At 38.3% G+C, this 19,702-nt stretch overlaps 1 long non-coding RNA gene across 1 annotated transcript; it reads left to right on the plus strand.

Moving 5' to 3' along the window:
• Window positions 1–954: 954 nt before the first annotated feature.
• LOC148359090 (uncharacterized) lies at window positions 955–18,951 on the plus strand. Its single transcript, XR_015851352.1, has 2 exons — window positions 955–1,274; window positions 18,086–18,951. It is a non-coding gene; the product is annotated as an uncharacterized LOC148359090 (long non-coding RNA).
• The last annotated feature ends 751 nt before the right edge of the window (window positions 18,952–19,702 follow it).

A 19,702-nucleotide genomic window follows, 5' to 3' on the forward strand; every position in this document is an offset into this window, starting at 1 on the left:
TTTCTGAAAGTACCATGTTAGGAGGTCGCTGGTTCGCGCCTCGACCAAGACATACCTAATTGGTATAATGGCGGCGCCCTCTGGCTGCGGCTGCATCGACTCGCTACAACGGGTCAGATGTATCGACATTTGGTTCTGTGTACATTGTTACAAAGAATGACAATACAAAGGAAATTATTATTATTATTATTATTATTGTTAGCAAAAAGATTGACTTGATATATTTGCAAATGATTTGAACGAACTGATCTTAATTTTTTTTTTTTCTGCTATTTTCTTCTCTGTTTTCCTTTTTTTGTTTTTAATTTTTGTATTCTCTTGTTTCTAATTTCCTTGCTTTTTATTTATTTTTTCTTCCGATTTTCATTGTATTCTCTATTTTCTTTTTCCTTTTTTAATTATCCCTTTTCTATTTTCCTAGTTTTTTTACTTTTTTTCATTAGATTTTTTTTTTCTTTTTTCGTTTTGTTTTGTTTTTTTGGAGTAATTTTGTACATAATGTTCCATAATAAATGGTGATATATGGATTAAAATTTGCTAGTGAATTAATTTAAACATTTAGAGTCCTGATCTTGATGCGCAGAATAGATTTTCTTGTGCGCTGAGATGGTCTGGGCAGTGCGCAATGGCGCACACGCGCATCTTAGAGGGAACATTGCTCATAAGTATGTGCATGCTTTGATACTCTAAATCATGACCTTCTTCCTCTGCGTCTAATCAGTTCCACATGATTTTCTGTCCAAGTATGCTGTCCACCAATTTGCCCGAGCAGAAAAGCCCAAATTTAGAAGAAATAGGAAAAATGTCAGGGGTCAATTAGCTCACCTCAATCGTGCTATTGCCTGCATTACATAGAATGACTCTACACTCTCTCCTCCTGCTTGCGTTTCCCTTCCTTACATTTCTTCAGTTTTGCAAGTCCAGTTTCTTCCCAGTCCCCTTCTGAACTCTGGTCAACCCATACCCTGGTTTCCCATAGAGCTTTCTCTCTCTCTTTGCAAGTCGTCGCTCTTTTCCCAGACAGACGCTTGAAGGTTCTTGGGTCCTCTGACATGGGGGCCATGCGTCACGTGTGGGTCCCCGCCCAACGAGGACCATAAAAGGTAAAAGAGGAATGCGGGGCTTGGAAGTCCATCTGCTTCATAAAGACAACACGCAGGGGCCAGCAGGATCCACTGATGCTGATGACATTTTCTCAAAGGCGTTAAAAGAAGAAGAAAATATTCTGAGATGAGACTTCCACCAGAAACCGTTGGGTGACATCACACAACAAGGTATGATTACATAATCTTACGGATTAGTTTTTACAGTCTCATGATTTCTCTTTAAATTCTCTATTTCGTGTTTACCCTGGAGTGCCATGTTTAATTTCTTGGCAAATATCTTCACTACAATAAAGACAATTCTATTTTATATATGAGGTCGCACTTGTAGTGATGGGAATTCAGGCTCTTTTAAGAGAACCGACTCTTTTTGGTTCCTGAATTTTTTGGGGTTGCTTTGATCCATATATAACGAGTCAGGATGTAACGTTATGCACAAAATGACTTATAAATGTGGTTTGGGTGTGGGATATCAAGGAGAAAACAAAAAAATAAAAACTCAACAAGGAAAAAGGGAAACAAAGTTAGAAAAAGCTAGAGGGAAAAGAAATGAAGGAAGAAAAAGAAAAAAAGGAAAACAAGGAAAAAAGAAGTCAAAGCTAAAAGAAAAGAAGAAAAGATAAGAAGGAAAGCAATAATGGGAAAAAATAAGAAAAAAGAGCAAGAAAAAAGTCCCTTTCAGGAAATCCAAGCCCCCTGTACACAGAATATGTAACATTATGCATGAAAATGAATTAAGAATTTTTAATGAAAGTCTATATTTCTACTACAGTCAACTTCTAACTAATTCAAACCTCAACTACAAGGATAAAATTCACAAAAAAACAAATTGTGACACATTATCCCTGAAAACACAGGGAACAAACTAAAATATTTACAGATCTACAAAACAAAGATAAATCACAAAACAACATTAACCTTTGATATACTCCACAAATCTAGAGTCAAAAACACGGAATCCTTGGGGAAACAAATGCATATTCGAACAAACGCAAATGGAAAAAAGCGTGTCCAAGGGAACCAGCTACGCTGGGGTGCCGTTTATCCTCGTTCACTTCAAAGATAGCTGTTTCGTACCAGAACGACACATTACTATAAGCTTGACGTTCAACCCAGCTTTGTAAGGATACAGACTCAGATTGTACAATATGACACAAAAGGGAGTACACCCCTCACATTTTTGCAGAGATTTCATTATAATTTTTAATCGAACATAATTGAAGAGAAATCGCTTTGACTCAATGAAAAGAAGTCCGTCAACAAAGGCTATGGCTTCCTGGAAAGATATCTTCTGGTCTGATGAGACAAATATAATTGTATTTGGCTCAAATGGCGTGAAGCATGTGTGGTGGCAACCAGGTGAGGAGAACAAACATGTTTGTGTCGTGCCAAGCATGGTGTTTGTAATGTCATGGTTTGGGCTGCATGAGTGCAACTGGAATTGGGGAGTTGCATCTCAGTAAGGGAAACACAAACTCGAGCATGTGCTGTGAAACCGGGGGAGAGAATGATCCCCTCCTTCCAGAAAATGGGTCGCAGGGCAGAGTTCCAGCCTGACAACGATACCAAATACACTTCTAAGATGAATAAGGCTTTTCTAAAGGAGATAAGGGATGAACTTGCCAAGTATGTCTCCATATTATCTAAATCAAATAGAACATCTTTGGGGCATCATCAAGCAGAAAAGGTGGAGAAACACAAAATCTTGAATATCCCCAAGCTCAGTCATTCCAGTGGCAATTTGTGAGGTTCGGGTATGCAAAATCATGGTGGTCGCACACAATATACTGAACTTCAGGCACTTTTACTGAAGGGTGTCCTCACTTTACCAGGGGTTTAGCCACTAATGGCGATATTTTGTGTTTTATTTAGGGGGGAAAAAGTTTACACTGTTACATAAGCTTTACACAGACTAGGTTAGATTGTGTCAAAGCAATGTTTCTTTCGTGTTGTTAAAATGAACATAATGATGTACAGTATGTCACAAAAGTGAGTACACCAGGTTTACCGGATTAATTCCAAGTGGGTTCTGGTTTAGTCGGTCATCTATCTGCGCATGAGTACGGTCACTAGATTGCATTATTGCGCGCTCAATGAGCTCACTTCAGTGCCAGTGCCAGTGAGTGCCAATGCTGCATTCCAGAAAAGCTGAGTTCTCCAAACTCCGACCAGGAAAATATCACAAGTAAGTCGGATTTGGTTCCATCCGAGTGGGAGAAATCTAACTTCCCACTTTTCTGGAATGCAGCATAAGCCTTTACTTACCACTCAGCGATTGACTGGCGACCAATCCGGAATAGACCAGGGGTGGTCAAACTACAGCCCAGGGGCCACATGTCAGAATTTTTCACCTGGCCCGCCAGATGAAAATGTTTCAAAATATAATGATAATAATTATTGAAACAGGGGTGGGCAAACTTATGGAATGCCAGACTACATTGGGTTCCAAAATTTGGCCAGGGGCCCGTGTCTAGGGTAATATACAATCTTTCTCACTTGCATTTATGAATAAATATACATACAGACATCTACATTTTCTTTTAGGGCCAGGAATTAATTAAAAAATATTAACTTATTAATCTCAGTTATTAAATAAATGAATCGCGATTAAACTCCTTTTTTGTAGTAGTATTACTGTAAAATTTTTGTAAAAGTATTTTCACATTACAGTATTATTGCAGTATTTTCTTTCTTTTTAGAATTAAAGTAAAGTGATATATTAGTTCCCTATTTTCAAGCACTAAATATGATATTTAGTATTTTTTGAGGTAGTATTTTTGTAGTAAACACACAAAGGGACAATGGGGAAAATATTAATGTTCCCGAAACAGAACAGTTAGGTCCTTGCGATTTACGATCTGCTTTTAATAAATAGTTGAGTAACATACCATGTTGTAGCAACAGTTGAGATATTAAATGTTTAAAAAATGCGTAATAGTACTCCTCACACAAAGTCATTGCGCGGAGGTCACTCCCGGGCTGCGCGACGGAGCGAGTTGGGCGGACGCGGCGTCACCCTAATAAGGATAAGCGGTGCAGATAATGAGATGAGATTTTTTTTTTTTTTTTTTTTGAAGGGTCGTCGCTACTTCGCAGATTTTCACTTTTTGCGGGTGTTTTTTTTCCCCATTAACCGGGTCTAAAAAAATAATAATTTAAAAAAAAAAAATTAAAAAAAAAATTTTTTTTTTAAGGTGCTCCGCTACTTCGCGGATTTTCACTTATCGCGGGTGGTTTTGGTCCCCATTAACCGCGATAACCGAGGTCTTACTGTATTAGCATTTGTAAAAAGATTTTATAGTTTAGTTTTGTATTTCGTAGTTCATTCATTGTGCACTAAAGACAATATTTTAAATTTGTTGTGTTATTGTATCAGGCAGGACTCCAGTTGCTTTACTTTAAAGTTGCATAGTTTAAATAGGTTCAAGGTTTAAAAAATCACTAAAAGTTTTTGGATGGTGAAAAATCAATGCATATGTAAGTTGGTAGAATAATGGATGTTTTAACAAAATATTAATTCAGTTTATGTGCAACATCACATTGTTCTTGGTAATATACTGATCAAAGGGAGCCCCCCCACCGCCCACTTTTCCTGCTTTTCTATTGGTGTGTGAGTGTGTGTGTGTAAATGGGTAAGTGTGAAGCACATTGTAAAGCGCTTTGGGATGTCTTCATTGATTTGAAAAGCTCTATATAAATGCAGACTATTTACCCTTTCCTTTTTTTTCTCATTTTCAGCTCTTCCTTTGTTCTCCATTTTTGTTTTAGTTTACCTTCTTTTGTTTCTTTTTTTTCCAAGCTTTTTCACTTCTTTTTCTCACGTTTTTGAATTTTGTTCTCTTTTCTTTCCCCATTTCTTTTGGTTTTTTTCTTTTGTTTTTTCCCTAGCTTATGACTTGATTTTAGTTGCTTTTTTCTTATTCTAATTTACTTCCTGCTTTTGTGTTTGCTTTCTCTTAGCCTTTTACTTAATCCTCTTATTTTGTTTTTCTTCTTTTTTTTCGCACTTTTTCCTGTTTGTATTTTCTTGTTTTTCTTCTTTTGTTTCTTGTTAAATTGTTGTCATTTGCTGTGTTAATCCCTTTTTTATGTCTTTTTTATGTTACATAATAATCGGTAAATATATGGCTTGAAGCAACATAAACAATCTGAAGAGCTGCATGGGAGCCAAAACAGTGGCTGTTTTAATTCAGCCAAGCTGAAAGAGCCTCCTTTCGAAAAAGTGACAGAATTCCCATCACTACATCAAAGACATATGCTGCGAGGGGCTGCTCCCTCCATGGGGACGGATGCACACACTGTGTACTGTAGGGGGCAGGAGCGTCCATGCTAGTGTCCGCTGACATACACAATATGAATGAGCTAGCATATGCGCTGCCCAGAATGCCATCAGTACCACATCCACTTTTCTTTGGATGGTCGCCCACCACATGCGCACCCCGGTAATGCCCCAAATGTGAAAGTTGCTTAATTTGTTTACACAAATTATCTTTTTCTTCGTTCTACATAGTCTGTCTTGCTATGAGTTATCAAGGTTTTTTATCGCTTGATAATAAGAATTGCAAGCATCAATAAAGGGTTGGCTGAGGTGGATAGGTATGCAAAAACCTGGGAAGTTTCAACTCATTTGTTTTTGTTTCCTCACTTTTTTTCTTTATTGTAACCTCTCAAAAAACACTTTGTGTATTTGTTAACGGTGCCACTTTTCCAAAGGACCCCGTATTGACCTCAATGAACTATTAATAAATTATTAAAACAAATATATTCTTAGTAGTATATGTGAAAGCGGGCTGTTTTAAGATAACAGTCTTTTTTGGCTCCGCTCTCTTAAATAAGCAGGTTTTTTGGGCTTTTCAGATTGGTTTGTTACTTAAGTCTATACATTACCAATAATAAGCAAGATTATGCCCAAAATATACTAGTAATTCATTTTAAAACGGTATAGTCTTACCATACCAGCTCAGTAGCCTAGATGGTAGTGTGCCCGCTTTGAGACTGGGAGGTCGCTGGTTCGCGCCTCGACCGAGACATACCTAATTGGTATAATGGCGGCGCCCTCTGGCTGCGGCTGCATCGACTCGCTACAACGGGTCAGATGTATCGACATTTCGTTCTGTGTACATTGTTACAAAGGATGACAATACAAAGGAAATTATTATTATTATTATTATTATATTGTAAAAGCCTTTATTCTTTCAATAGTTGTGCAGTACATATCTGTTTTGTGTTCTTATTCAAAGTTATCCCCACATGATTGTATTTTCATTATTTTATTACTATGATCAGCTATTGAGAGGTCTAGGTAATTATGCATGGTGTTGTGTACCTGTACAAATCTTCTAGAGTAAGGGTTAAAAACCGTGGCCCCTAGGCCTTCTGCAGCCCGCAAGTTAATAATTTGTGGCCACTGCCATACCGATGCTGATTAAATAGGCAGGGCTCAAAATTAGGGACACGCTAATGTTTGAGATCAATGTATGTCTGCCCTGAAATACGATTGACTGGCTACTTCCTGGTTTGACCCACTGTAGTGCGTACTCATCACTATAAGTTTAAACATATTCATTGATATGATGAATCACTTTTAGCAATGCAAGCACTTAATGTTTTATTTATATTGAAATGTGAAGAGGGGGCCGCTGTTAAATAATAGCTTAAAGGACAGTGGATGCACCTTGTGCGTAACTTGGTGAGGTTTAGCCTTTGAGCAATGTTGGTTCAAGATATTTCATTATTTTATCTATTTATTGGAGCTTGATTGATTTATTTCCTCGTCAGTTCTTAATTTGTATATTTAAAAAGGGATATTTCCTAATAGCGGAACGCTTTTATCACAACTTTTCTTTTAGATGCGGCCACACTTCACCCAGACGCTAACTCCGGCGGCCCCCCAATTAACTAAATCTTAGATAGGGGTGGACAATACTGTACTGGTGATTTTGGTATCGATCCGATCCAAGCAAACACATTGTTGCCAAGAGAGTCAAAGAGAAGAAAGCTGCAATGTAAGGATGCTGTATATCAATGTCAACTAGAGAACTAAAATAACTTCCATTGCTCTGTATTCTGAAAATAAAGTCAGTAATGCAAATAATGTGTTGATTGTCTCTCATTGGCTCTGTTGCTGTAGTGCAGGGGTCGGGAACTTACGGCTCGCGAGCCATATATGGCTCTTTTGATGAGTAGATAGTGGTTAGAAGTAAAATATAACTTGCGCAATTATTTATTGTACTGTACATGTGGAGCTGAATGTCACACGTGCAAAGCCAAGGCAATACTGACTAAAAAGGTTCAGTCCAATATAAATAGACCACAATTTTAATTATAGTTTACAGTCAGGCTGTCACACCAACAGACCCTTTTTGGCAGTTTTGTTACATTTTATCTCGAAATATATGGTGTGGCTCTCTCTCAAAAAAAAAATTCTTTCTCTTGGTTCCCAAGCTCTTCCATAGTGACGACAATTTCACAGGATTTTGTTCAGGAACAGCAACATGTACCATTTCTGGTTGCAGCTTATTGCTCTCTGCAGGGTGAGATTTTCATCATGGTCCAAATGGTCAGCATTTGTACGGCGCTTTTCAAGTCACTAAAGACCTCCAAAAGCACTTTACAATGTGCTTCACATTTATCCATTCACACTCACCCACGTAAATTGGGAGTCAGCCATGCAAGGCCTTTACATGATTATTAGGGGCATTAGGGGTCCTGTGTCTTGCCCAAAGACACTTTGTCACTAAACTCGAGAGGGCTGGGAATCACACCTGCGACTTCTCGGCCCTAAGACGAGCGCTGTACCTCCTGAGCTACTGACTAAATCTCAAATCTCAAATTACAGTAGTCAAGCATTCGGCCCATTCAGGCCCGTCAAGGGTTTTAATCCAGATCGTGAGAAAAGACTGAGAGAAGTGCAAGACAAAAACGAGCTTCACTTATATATGTCCACTAGTTTTCGCCAAAGCCAGGAGCCACTCTCAAAGCAACTGTGCTGTATTTTTCTTGCTCTCTCTCTTTCTTTTTCTCTCTCCTTCTTTCTTTTCTTTTTTCTGCCCCTCTCTTTTTATTTAGTTTTTTCTTTCCCTCTCTGTTTCTCCCTCTTTCTCTCTCTCTCTCTCTCAGTTTATTTAGTTTCCTCTGTTTTTCTCTCTTTCTAACTCTCTTTGTTCCTCTTTCTTTTTCCCGATTTCTCTCTCTCTCTCCCTCACTTTCTATTTTTCTCTCTTTTCTTCTTCTTTTTTTTCTGCCCCTCTCTTTTTATTTAGTTTTTTCTTTCCCTCTCTGTTTCTCCCTCTTTCTCTCTCTCTCTCTCTCAGTTTATTTAGTTTCCTCTGTTTTTCTCTCTTTCTAACTCTCTTTGTTCCTCTTTCTTTTTCCCGATTTCTCTCTCTCTCTCCCTCACTTTCTATTTTTCTCTCTTTTCTTCTTCTTTTTTTTCTTACCATCTATCTCTCCTATTTACTCATTTATCTCTTTCTCACTCAATTTCTCCGCTTGTTCTCTTTTTTTATCTCACTTTTCTTCTCTCTCTTTCTGTTTTTCTCCCTTTTTGACTTATATTTTATTTTTTCCCTTTCTCTCTTTTTCTTTCTCTCTCCTTTTTTTCTCCCCTTCTATCTCTCTATTGTGCCTCCTTTCTCTCTCTCTCTCTCTCTCTCTCTCTCCCTCTCTCTCTCTCACTCCCTCTCTCTCTCTCTCTCTCGCTCTCTCTCTCTCTCTGTCTATTGTGCTCTCTATTTTTCACTCTGTCTCCCTTTGTCTCTCTCTCTCTCTCTCTCTCTCTCTCTTCTACTCTCTCTCTTACTCCTTTGTTCTCTCTCTATTTCTTTTTAACTTTTCCTTTCTTTCTCTTTCTCTCCTCCACTGTTGCTCTTAAATTTACTAGGATGGCTTCAGAGCGCCGGAATTTTGTGGAGAACGAAAAAGAAAGAGCAGGAAATGCTTTATTTAGTGAATTTGCAGGGAATGATCTCAGGGGGCGGTCACAGGACGGTGGGGGCCACAAGACTTTCACATGACCCAATCCCCCAATCTCACAAATATAAACACAACCCAGGGGAAGAGAAAGAGCATCATTCCCAGGCTCAATTTCCCATAAGAGGAAGTCAGTAGATCATAAAAAACAGGGGTCGCAACCTCGCACCAATTACGTTCTTTGGGACGACAGTTTGAGACCCCTGCCTTAATGTGAAAGTTTAAAGCACAGGTGTCAAACATGCTCCCCGCAAGCCAGATCAGGCCCGCCTAGGGTTTTAATCTGGCCCGAGAGATAACGCTGAGAGAAGCACAAGAGAAGAATAGCTGTTGTTTGAAAGATGTCTTCTTGATGTCATCTAAACCAGACGCCACATGCAAAGCAATTGGAGCTTTATTTCTCTCTTTCCTTTTTTTCTCACTCTCTTTATCCATTCATTTTTCTGTCTTTCTGTCTCTTTCATTCTCTCTCATTTTATCTTTTTCTTACTTTGCTTTTCTCATGCTCTTTCTTGTATCTCTCTTTCTTTATCTCTTTTTTCTCTCTTTCTTTCTCACCTTTTGACCCTCTCTCGCTTTTGCCATTTCTTTCTCCCTCATTTTCACACTCACTTTTTTTTTCTAGAAAGTGGCCCTGAGCTAAAATGAGTCTGACACCCCTGTTTTAAAGGGACTGTGTATTATTAAGAGCCTCCCAGTGGTAAAATAAATAATTGATTAAACAAATATATTGATTTAAATATATACAGTATATATATATATATATATATATATATATATATATATATATATATATATATATATAGAGAGAGAGAGAGAGAGAGAGAGAGAGAGAGAGAGAGAGAGAGAGAGAGAGAGAGAGAGAGAGAGAGAGAGAGAGAGAGAGAGAGAGAGAGAGAGAGAGAGAGAGAGAGAGAGAGAGAAATAATGAGATAAGAGAAAGAGAGAAGTGAAAGAAAAAGAGTCATTAGCATGGAAAAGAGAGTAAAAAAGTGAGAGAAAGATAATAAAGGGGGACATAAAGCACAAATAACACTTAAACAGGAACACTGAAAAACACAGGAAACATAAATAAAATATTAGTAAATCAGAACAAATTTAACTTTTTTCATCCATCCATCCATCCATCCATTATCTGCACCACTTATCCACAGTAGGGTCGCGGGGGTCCTGGAGCCAATCCCAGCCATCTCCGGGCAGTGGGCAGGGGACACCCTGAACTAGTTGCCAGCCAGTCGCAGGGCACACAGGGACAGACAATTCGCTCGCTCATTCACACCTAGGGACAATTTTGACCGGCCAATTAACCTGACATGCATGATTTTGGCATGTGGGAGGACACCGGAGTGCCCGGAGGAAACCCACGCAAGCAAGGGGAAAACTCCGCACAGGAAGGTTGGTAGTTGAATTTGAACCCATTACCTCATAACTGTGCCGCACACGCGCTATCCACTGCGTCGCTGTGCTGCCCCATTTTCTTCTTTAGTAAGCCTGTATTCATAAAGCCTATATGACTATACGGTTGTCACTATTTTGAATAGTGACATGGATAGTGACGTAAACAACTCGTAGAGAGCAAAAAAAAAAAACGCTTTACTCAAACTGATGTTTTGAATGTTAGTAACAATAACGGCATTGTAACTGCGGGAAAAAATACGAGTTAGATGACCCTGTTACTGGAATAATATACGTTACGGAGTTAATTGTTTGCCGTTTGTCCCAAAACTGTTTATAATGATGTATGAGTTTTAAAAGTAGAGTTAAACTAGTCAACCACTAAAACAGTTGGAAATCAAATTTCATAGAAAATAACAATGACACATCACTGGTGAGCTACTGCAGAACGTTTCCGCGGGCCACTCAGGTGTTCTTAGGGGGCTACCTGGTGCCTGTGGGTACCACATTGGAGACCCCCATCATCAAGTGATGAGAATTAAAGCTAATAGCTAACCGCTAAAGCTAAATATATTCTCAGTGCTCAAAATAATTATTTTGGCAGTGTATTATGTACTTTCCCGGTTTCTACCTGAAAATACTACCAAAATTCTACAATGGAAATACAACAAGAATACAAAAAAAGAAACACAAACAGAAATACTACATAAGTGAATATAAAATGTAGTGCTGGATTGCATGATTTTGCTTTAAATGAGCGTTTCAAAACCAATTTGATGAAACTAATTTATTTAAAAATGAACCTAAAGAAATAGAACATGTAGATGTCTGCATGTATATCTGTTTCTTAATGACAAAAATTGGATTGGTCTCCAGGATGGGCCCCTTTTGACCTAATGCAGCCCCTGACTCCAAATAGTTGCCCACCCTTGTTTATGCAAGCTGTGATAACATGGAAAGAGCCATCTCTTCTGCAAAGCCAAGCATGTCCATATATGGTCTTAAATCCCCCTCCTAGCTCCGTAAATCATGCACAGGAAAGCCACTCCATTAGAGAGACTGGCGTATAAACGCAGCCACATGGACAAAAAACAAAACCAAACCTCAACCGTATTAGGAAAGCGGTGATGCTACGTACTGTAAAAGGTCTTTGTCTGCCCACAGAATCTGATTTGACTTTGAAGCTAGAATTTTTGACTTTTCTTTGGGGTAAGGGTGGGCAAATTGATCCAAAGATCGGATTATCCATACGGAGCAAGTACTTGGACCGAATTTATGCTAGTGTCTTAAAATTGAAACAGTCTTACCAGATTTATTATCACTATAATAATGCTGTCATTGAGTCGTAAGATTCTACATACATTATAACTTTCAAATCCGATCCGATTGTGGTTACACTTTATTTTCACCGGTGCACAGGTGTCAAATGTGCGGCCCCCACAAGATTTTCAATTCCGCCTGCGAGACAACACCCGGAGAAGCACAAGAGGAAAGTCAGCTGCAGTTTGAAATATGTCCACTTGATATTGACAAAGCCAGGCGCCACTCGCAAAGCAACTGGAACTTTTTTACTCTCTTTCTTTACCTATCTTTTTCTTCTTTTCTTTCCTTATTTCATTCTTTCTCTCTTTCTCACTCTCTGTCTCTCTCTATATTTATCTTTCTTTCACTTTTTTACTTTTTTACGATCTCTCTCTTCTCTCCTTCTGTCTCTCTTTTTTATCTCTGTCTCTCCAGGTCTCTTTCTTTATTTTCTCTGTCACTATCCCTCTCTCTTTTCTCTCTGTTCTTTCACTTTTTTTCCATCCCTCCCTTCCTTCCTTTTTTCTCTCCAACATTTTCTCTTTTTCTCTTTCTCTTTCTCCTTCTTTCTTTCTTTCTTTATTTCTCTGTTTCTTTCTCCCACTTTCTCGTCTTGTTCTCAATGCCTTCCTCCATTTCATTCTGTATTATTCTCTCTCTCCTTTGCACTCATCTCATCTCATCTCATTAGCTGTACCGCTTATCCTTATTAGGGTCGCGGGGGTGCTGGAGCCCATCCCAGCTGTCTCCGGGCAGTGGGCAGGGGACACCCTGAACTGGTTGCCAGCCAATCGCAGGGCACACGTGGACAGACAACTCACTCGCTCAGTCACACATAGGGACAATTTGGACCGGCCAATTCACCTGAAATGCATGTCTTTGGAATGTGGGAGGAAACCGGAGTGCCCGGAGGAAACCCACGCAAGCACGGGGAGAACATACAAACTCCGCACAGTAAGGCCGGTAGCTGGATTTGAACCCACGCAGGAGGTTCCCACGACCTCAGAACTGTGCCGCACACGCGCTAACCACTGTGCCGCCGTGCTGCCTCCTTTGCACTCTTATTTCTTTATTTCTGTCTTTTGTTTTCTCTCCCACTCTCTCTCTTTAATCGACTAGTCCGACCCCGTGAGAGTTTTTCTTTCTACCATGTGGCCCTCTTGCTCAAGTAAGTTGGACACCCTTGCACTAGTGATTTTAGTTTTTGTCCAATAAAAGGAGCCGTATTTCCCATACTATAAAGTGCACCTGATTATAAGATGCACTTTCAGAAATATACCCTTTTGAAAGATATACATATATACTTTATACATATATATCTCATCAGCTGCACCGCTTATCCTCAGTAGGGTTGCGGGGGTGCTGGAGCCCATCCCAGCAATCATCGAATCCACCTGAAATGCATGTCTTTGGAATGTGGGAGGAAACCGGAGTGCCCGGAGAACACCCCCTCAAGCAAACTCCACACAGTAATAATAATTATAATAATTTCCTTTGTATTGTCATTCTTTGTAACAATGTACACAGAACGAAATGTCGATACACCTGACCCGTTGTAGCGGGTCGATGCAGCCGCAGCCAGAGGGCGCCGCCATTATACCAATTAGGTATATATATATATATATATATATATATATATATATATATATATATATATATATATATATATATATATATATATATATATATATATATATATACCTTACGATGTGATGACACACATCGTAAGGTATATATCATAGTCTCTATGATGTGCATTTATCTGTGATTCTGACATATAAACAGTCTAACATGCTCCTATCAGCTTGCTAAAAGTTGATTTGAGTTGAACAAGAAACAAGAGGAATATCCAATATAATACTTGATATATATATATATATATATATATATATATATATATATATATATATATATATATATATATATTATATATATAATATAATATATCTAGTGACCGTTGTTTACCCACCCCAGATCTGTGTGCTCAACACCCCCAAAACTCTGAACCAAAAATGGCCCCTGCTTGAGCTTAGTGAATATGTGACATGTTCTCGTGACCGTCATATATCTGCAAGAACTTGGGAACAGGATGCAGATTTGTCTGAGAAGAGGGCAGATGTGCTTAGTGCTGTGGTTTAGCGTACATAGGGTCCATCACACTTCCTGAGAACAGACATCAATACTTGGCCTTGCATGAGAGTTTTTGAGAAAGGATTTCTTCTTAATATGGACTTGTTGAGCCCAGCTACAGGGGGACAAATCAACCCCCCAACCCCCCCTAAACACTAACACACTAACCGTCCCCTACCCTTGAAGTGAGTCTCTCCTCCCTGTGACTAGAAAAGGGAATGTATGCAGCCAGCTGGAAAAAAAGGGAGGGGGTCTAGCAGAGAGGGGTGACAATCTATCTGTGGGAGCAATCACAGTCTAAAAGAGGGAATGTTTATCCAGCACAAGTGATGCCATTTTCCAGGAGGCCAAAAATAAAAAAGGGAAACTCTTTGTTCTCCATGTTCCTTTTTTAATTTATTTTTATTTTTTTGTCTTATTTTTCCTAGCTTTTGAAATCTTTTTCTTGCGTTTTCCTCTTTTTCCTATTTTTTTCCCTGCTTGTTTTCTTCTTTTTTCTCTTTTCTTCTTTTTTTATTCTTTTGTTTCTTTTTTCCAAGCTTTTACTACTTTTTTACTTGCTTTATTACTTTCTTCTTTTTTCCTCCCTTTTTCCTTATACATTTTTCCTTTTTCTTTTGTTTAAAAGTCATTAAAGATGGTTGATATTGTAGCAGTATTCTACAAAGGAGCTGCGTTGTGTTTTTGAGGTTTATTGTTGCTTAAAAGGGGATCGTCAATAAGGGACACAATTGACTGAGGTTGATTGGAATGTAAATTTCCATTTACAATCTTTCTTTCCAGTTCGAGTTGCATCCACTCCAAAACAATATTTTTATGATGTCCCCCCCACAGAGGCTGAGTCAGATCAGTTCAAAAGTTGTGCACATTAGCATTCTCAAATAAGCGTGTGTTTGCATAGCTCTCACTTTAGGGCAGAGGTAGGGAACATATGGCTCTTTTCATGAGTACGTATGGCTTCAAAATAAAATGTAACTATTCCACATCTCTCTGTGGCGTTCCAAAGTCAAATGATTTCATCCCAATTTTGGTCCATATAAAGCCGAAGCAACTTAATGCAGAAGATCGATAAGAAACCATTTAAACTGATAGATAAAAATGCTGGCAAACGACTTTGATTGGGTGAGCAGTACAAGTGGGCGGATCCCTGCACACAGCGCAAGGCACTTCCTTTCTCTCTCTCGCTCAGTGCAGTCTACACCGAATGTCAATACGACGATATGCTTATCGTCTGCAGTTATTTGTGACATTTTTACAAACGAACTTTGCATGCACATTGCTTTGAAACCGTTATTAAGGACAAATTTCATGGAAAAAAATTGCCTCAACACTTTTAACTGAAGGTGGAAGATAAATTGTAAATGGCATATTTACATAGATTTGGGACACAGGATTCTGCATTATTATCATTTCATATATTTGATTAAATCATCAAATGAAACACAGTGAAATCAAATGTGCTGAAGAATTAACTTTTGTCTAGAGAGCGTGTTTGGCAGTTTTTTCAATTTTGTCTGAAAATATATGATGTGGCTCTCTCAATTTCTTTTAAAAACATTTTTTGCTTTTATGGCTCTTTGGGTCAAAAAGGTTCCTGACCCCTGCTTTAGGAGGAAAGCGACATTCCCTTCCCTGCGACCTGTGGTGCAGTGCTGCATCTCTGGTCAGTGGCTAGTCTGAGATGAAGCACTGTAGCTCGGGACGGAGGCCTCCACAACATTTTCTTCTTCTTCTTCTTCAAGTTTAACGGCGGTTTGCTCCCTCCACAACATTCCTTCCTCAACTGAATCAACAAGAAGCGGGAGATTCAACAAAAGGGGAAAAATATGGTACAGTAGGCAAAATATCTCTATGAGAAGATATTCCATGTCCTTGTACCCTGCATTTGAGACGACACCACCTTAACTGTACTCAGTTTTATTTTGTAGGTAACACCCTTCAGTGACAGTACATCGAGGGATGTATGTAAAAACATAAGTGAAGCAAGAGTACTCAAAAATCGAAGGACACTACAACAGTAGATCTGCATTTATAAAGCAGCAGATTAATGTATTCATATTGGAGACCCCTGCAATATAGAATTCATATTTTGTTTATTAGAATTTACATTTTATTTATTTGTATTCATAAATAAGGTAACCTTTTTGAAGTTGACGGGCAGACAGACAGACAGAGAAAGAGAGAAAAAGAGAGAAAAATAGAGGAAGAGAGAAAGGGAGTAATAAAGAAAGACCGAAAAAAGAATGACCAAGAAAGAGAGAAAGAGAGAAAACAAGAGAGTGAATCAGAGAGAATCAGAAAGAGGGGATTCAGAAAAAGACAGAACAGAAAGAAAAAAGAGACATAGAGAGAAAAAGAAAGACAGGGATATAGAAAAAGAAAAAGAGAGAGGAAGGGAACAGAAAAAAATAAGTGAAAGTATGAGACAGAGTGATGGACACTAGAAAAAGAGAAGAGAGAGAGAGAAAGAGAAAAATGAGAGAATGAAAAAGAGTTAACAAAGAGAAAGTGAGAAAGAGACAGATATAGAGAAAGAGAGAGGGAAAGAGAGTCAGAAAGTGTGAGAGAAAGAAAGATTGAGAAAAAGCGAGAGAGAAAGTTATGTAGCTCTTTTTTTGCGAGTGGCGCCTGGCTTTGTCAACATCAAGGGGACATCTTTCAATGTGTAGATGATTATTCTCCTGTAGTTCTCTGGGTGTTGTCTGAGTGTTGTCACAGGCTGAATTGAAAACCCTGGTGAGGCTGATCTGGCCCGCGGGCCGCACGTTTGACACCATAGATTTGAGATATACCAGTATGTCAGTAAATTGCATGATTACATCAATTGTAACATGTTGCCTGGCTTGAGAATGTAAAGATCCCACTCTCGGATTTGGATTTTTGCTCCCATAAGCCCGGACTCTCCTCTCTCCTAGGGTCCAGTTTTCCCAGGAATCCCTTGAACTGACCAAAAGGGGGATTCCTGGAAATACTGTTCTTAGGGGTGAGGCCAAGCAGCAATTTGATTGGGGTCCAAAGTGCATCTAGTCAAGGTGAGGTCATGTTTACATGCAAAGTTCTGTTCTTTTATGTTCACTGGTAAAGTTGACAAGAACATTGTTCAATAAATCTTAAAAAGATGATTATCATCATTTTTAGTTGTTGTCATATTTGTATCTATTTGTCAATCTTACAAATGTGGGTAAAGCAACGAGGGAATAATGCACTTTCCAAGGGTGTCTTGCACCTCACAAAAACAGGCATTAAGTCGTAAGATGTTTGTTATCTTGGCTAAATTAGCCTCAAGTTGGTTGCATGAGAGTGGGTTAAATTTAGCTTGGCTCGTTACCACAGTGATTTATTCTTTACAGCTAGCCTGTCACAGACCAGGCTAAGAATATCCAATAGAGATCCATTTAGCGCTTCTGTCAATCATGTGAAAAACTATTGGGGTTATTTTGCATTTTCAAGGACTTTCGTAACATATTGCATTCTTTAAATTATCCTGCATCAAAATTTTACATAAAAACTTTTTTGTCATTTCATTTATGTTGTTGACTATAGAATTGCAACTGTCGTTTTAAAGTCAAGTCTTCATGTATAGTATAGTATGTATAATCATTCTTGCAAAAACACTACCTCACACGAATGTAAAATGGTACTCATGTCTATGTTCTTGCACATGTTGACTGCACTATGTTTACTGCTCACCTTGCACAATGTGGACCTTTTTTTTCTGCACTATGATGACTATGTTTGCACCAATGCATATGTTGACTATTTTTTTGCACTATGATGACTTTTGCACCAAATGCAAAATTGCTCAACCCTTACGATACCAACTGTATTACGATACCAACTGTATGTAACATCCTACATGCCGACATTTCTTGTGTGAATATAATGTAAATTATAACTATAGCCTTATCCTCCTTGTTTTATAACCTTATCTTCTCTGTTCCTTTATCTTCTTGGCTTTTTATCTCACTGTGAATGTGTGAAACTGGAGTGTCATGCCCAATTTCGTTGTCACAATATGTTAACCCATTTTGTAACAATGACAATAAAGGTACTGTATATTCTATTCTATTCTATTCTATTCTATTCTATTCTATTCTATGTAGTAAATGAAGTGCTGTCAGAACATCTGTTTTATTGCTATGCCAACTAAGTTAGATTTAATTCCCCCCTATCTTCCTGCTCAGAGCCTTCGCCTGGAAAATGCTGGTCTACTAGTGATCCCACGAGCCAAGAAGAAATCCACGGTTCGAGAACCCTCTCCATTCGAGCCCCGCTGCTGAGGAATGCTCTGTCCTTTGAGATTCAATGTGCAACCTCAGTGGAACTGTTTAAATCTAGGCTTAACACACTTATATTCTATAGCTTATGAATGACCTATGTTTCATGTTGATGATTTCTGTGTATTGTTTTTTGATGCCCTTGCAACATCCATAGCTGCCTGGTCATCCTGGAAGAGGGATTGCCTGATGTGCAGTCGCTTCTCAAGAATATCAAATTTTTCGTGTTGAGGTTTTGAGTTTTTCCTTGCCATCATGCAGGTTTTAGATCAGGGTAATTTGTAAAAAGAGTGTGGTCTGTACGACCCTCTGAAACTTCTTGCGATTAAGGGCTACAAAGTTAAAAATCACCTCACATGTCAAATTGCAATCAGATCTTTGATGAATATGTACTGTTTTTGAAATTCCCAAAGTGACACAAAACTTGCAAAATTTGTATCAACGACATCTTTGACTAGGGTGGTATTGGGTATATACTGTATACGTCCAACATTCATTCATCTGTTCTCACATGAAAGAGAGAGAGAGAGATTGTTCTTTATCAAAAAAATTAAACCTACACAAAAAGTCTGATGGATAAGAATTAAGATTAAATTGCTTTTAATTTGCTTTTCATTGATACCAAAATAGCAAGCATTCAGATTTTGTAGCGTCAAATCATTTGTGTAAACTTTATAAATGGTTTAGTCTACAAAGAACATTGAACTGTCTTTTTCAAGAATTGTTGCAAAATGTGGAAAAATTAAACCCATTAAATGGATGAAACTAAAAAAGCCTTTTTAGCATTCAACGCCTATTTTCCTTCTATATACCTTTCTTTTAGGATCATTGCTGAAGTTTCTTACATTAGCGCCTAAGGAAAACGAAAGCAATGATGTTCCTTCTTTGCCAGTTGATGACAGTAATCCAGCATCTAGATAGATAGATAGATAGATAGATAGATAGATAGATAGATAGATAGATAGATAGATAGATAGATAGATAGATAGATAGATAGATAGATAGATAGATAGATAGATAGATAGATAGATAGATAGATAGATAGATAGATAGATAGATAGATAGATAGATAGATAGATAGATAGATAGATAGATAGATAGATAGATAGATAGATAGATAGATAGATGGATGGATGGATGGATGGATGGATGGATGGATGGATGGATGGATGGATGGATGGATGGATGGATGGATGGATGATAGATAGATAGATAGATAGATAGATAGATAGATAGATAGATAGATAGATAGATAGATAGATAGATAGATAGATAGATAGATAGATAGATAGATAGATAGATAGATAGATAGATAGATAGATAGATAGATAGATAGATAGATAGATAGATAGATAGATAGATAGATAGATAGATAGATTCCCCGTAGGGAAATTCACACTTCCAGCAGTATCCCTGTGTTGACAAGACTGTGACAGCAGTCTTTAGCACCATTTCTATCCAGACTGTCATTGAGTGAAGGGGTACGTCCTTTTCAAAGTTATTTTTTTCCTAGTTTGTGCTTTT

The sequence above is a fragment of the Urocampus carinirostris genome, chromosome 9, assembly GCF_059441175.1.
Source record: "Urocampus carinirostris isolate Australia breed hairy pipefish chromosome 9, RoL_Ucar_1.0, whole genome shotgun sequence".
NCBI classification, from domain to species: Eukaryota; Metazoa; Chordata; class Actinopteri; order Syngnathiformes; family Syngnathidae; genus Urocampus; species Urocampus carinirostris.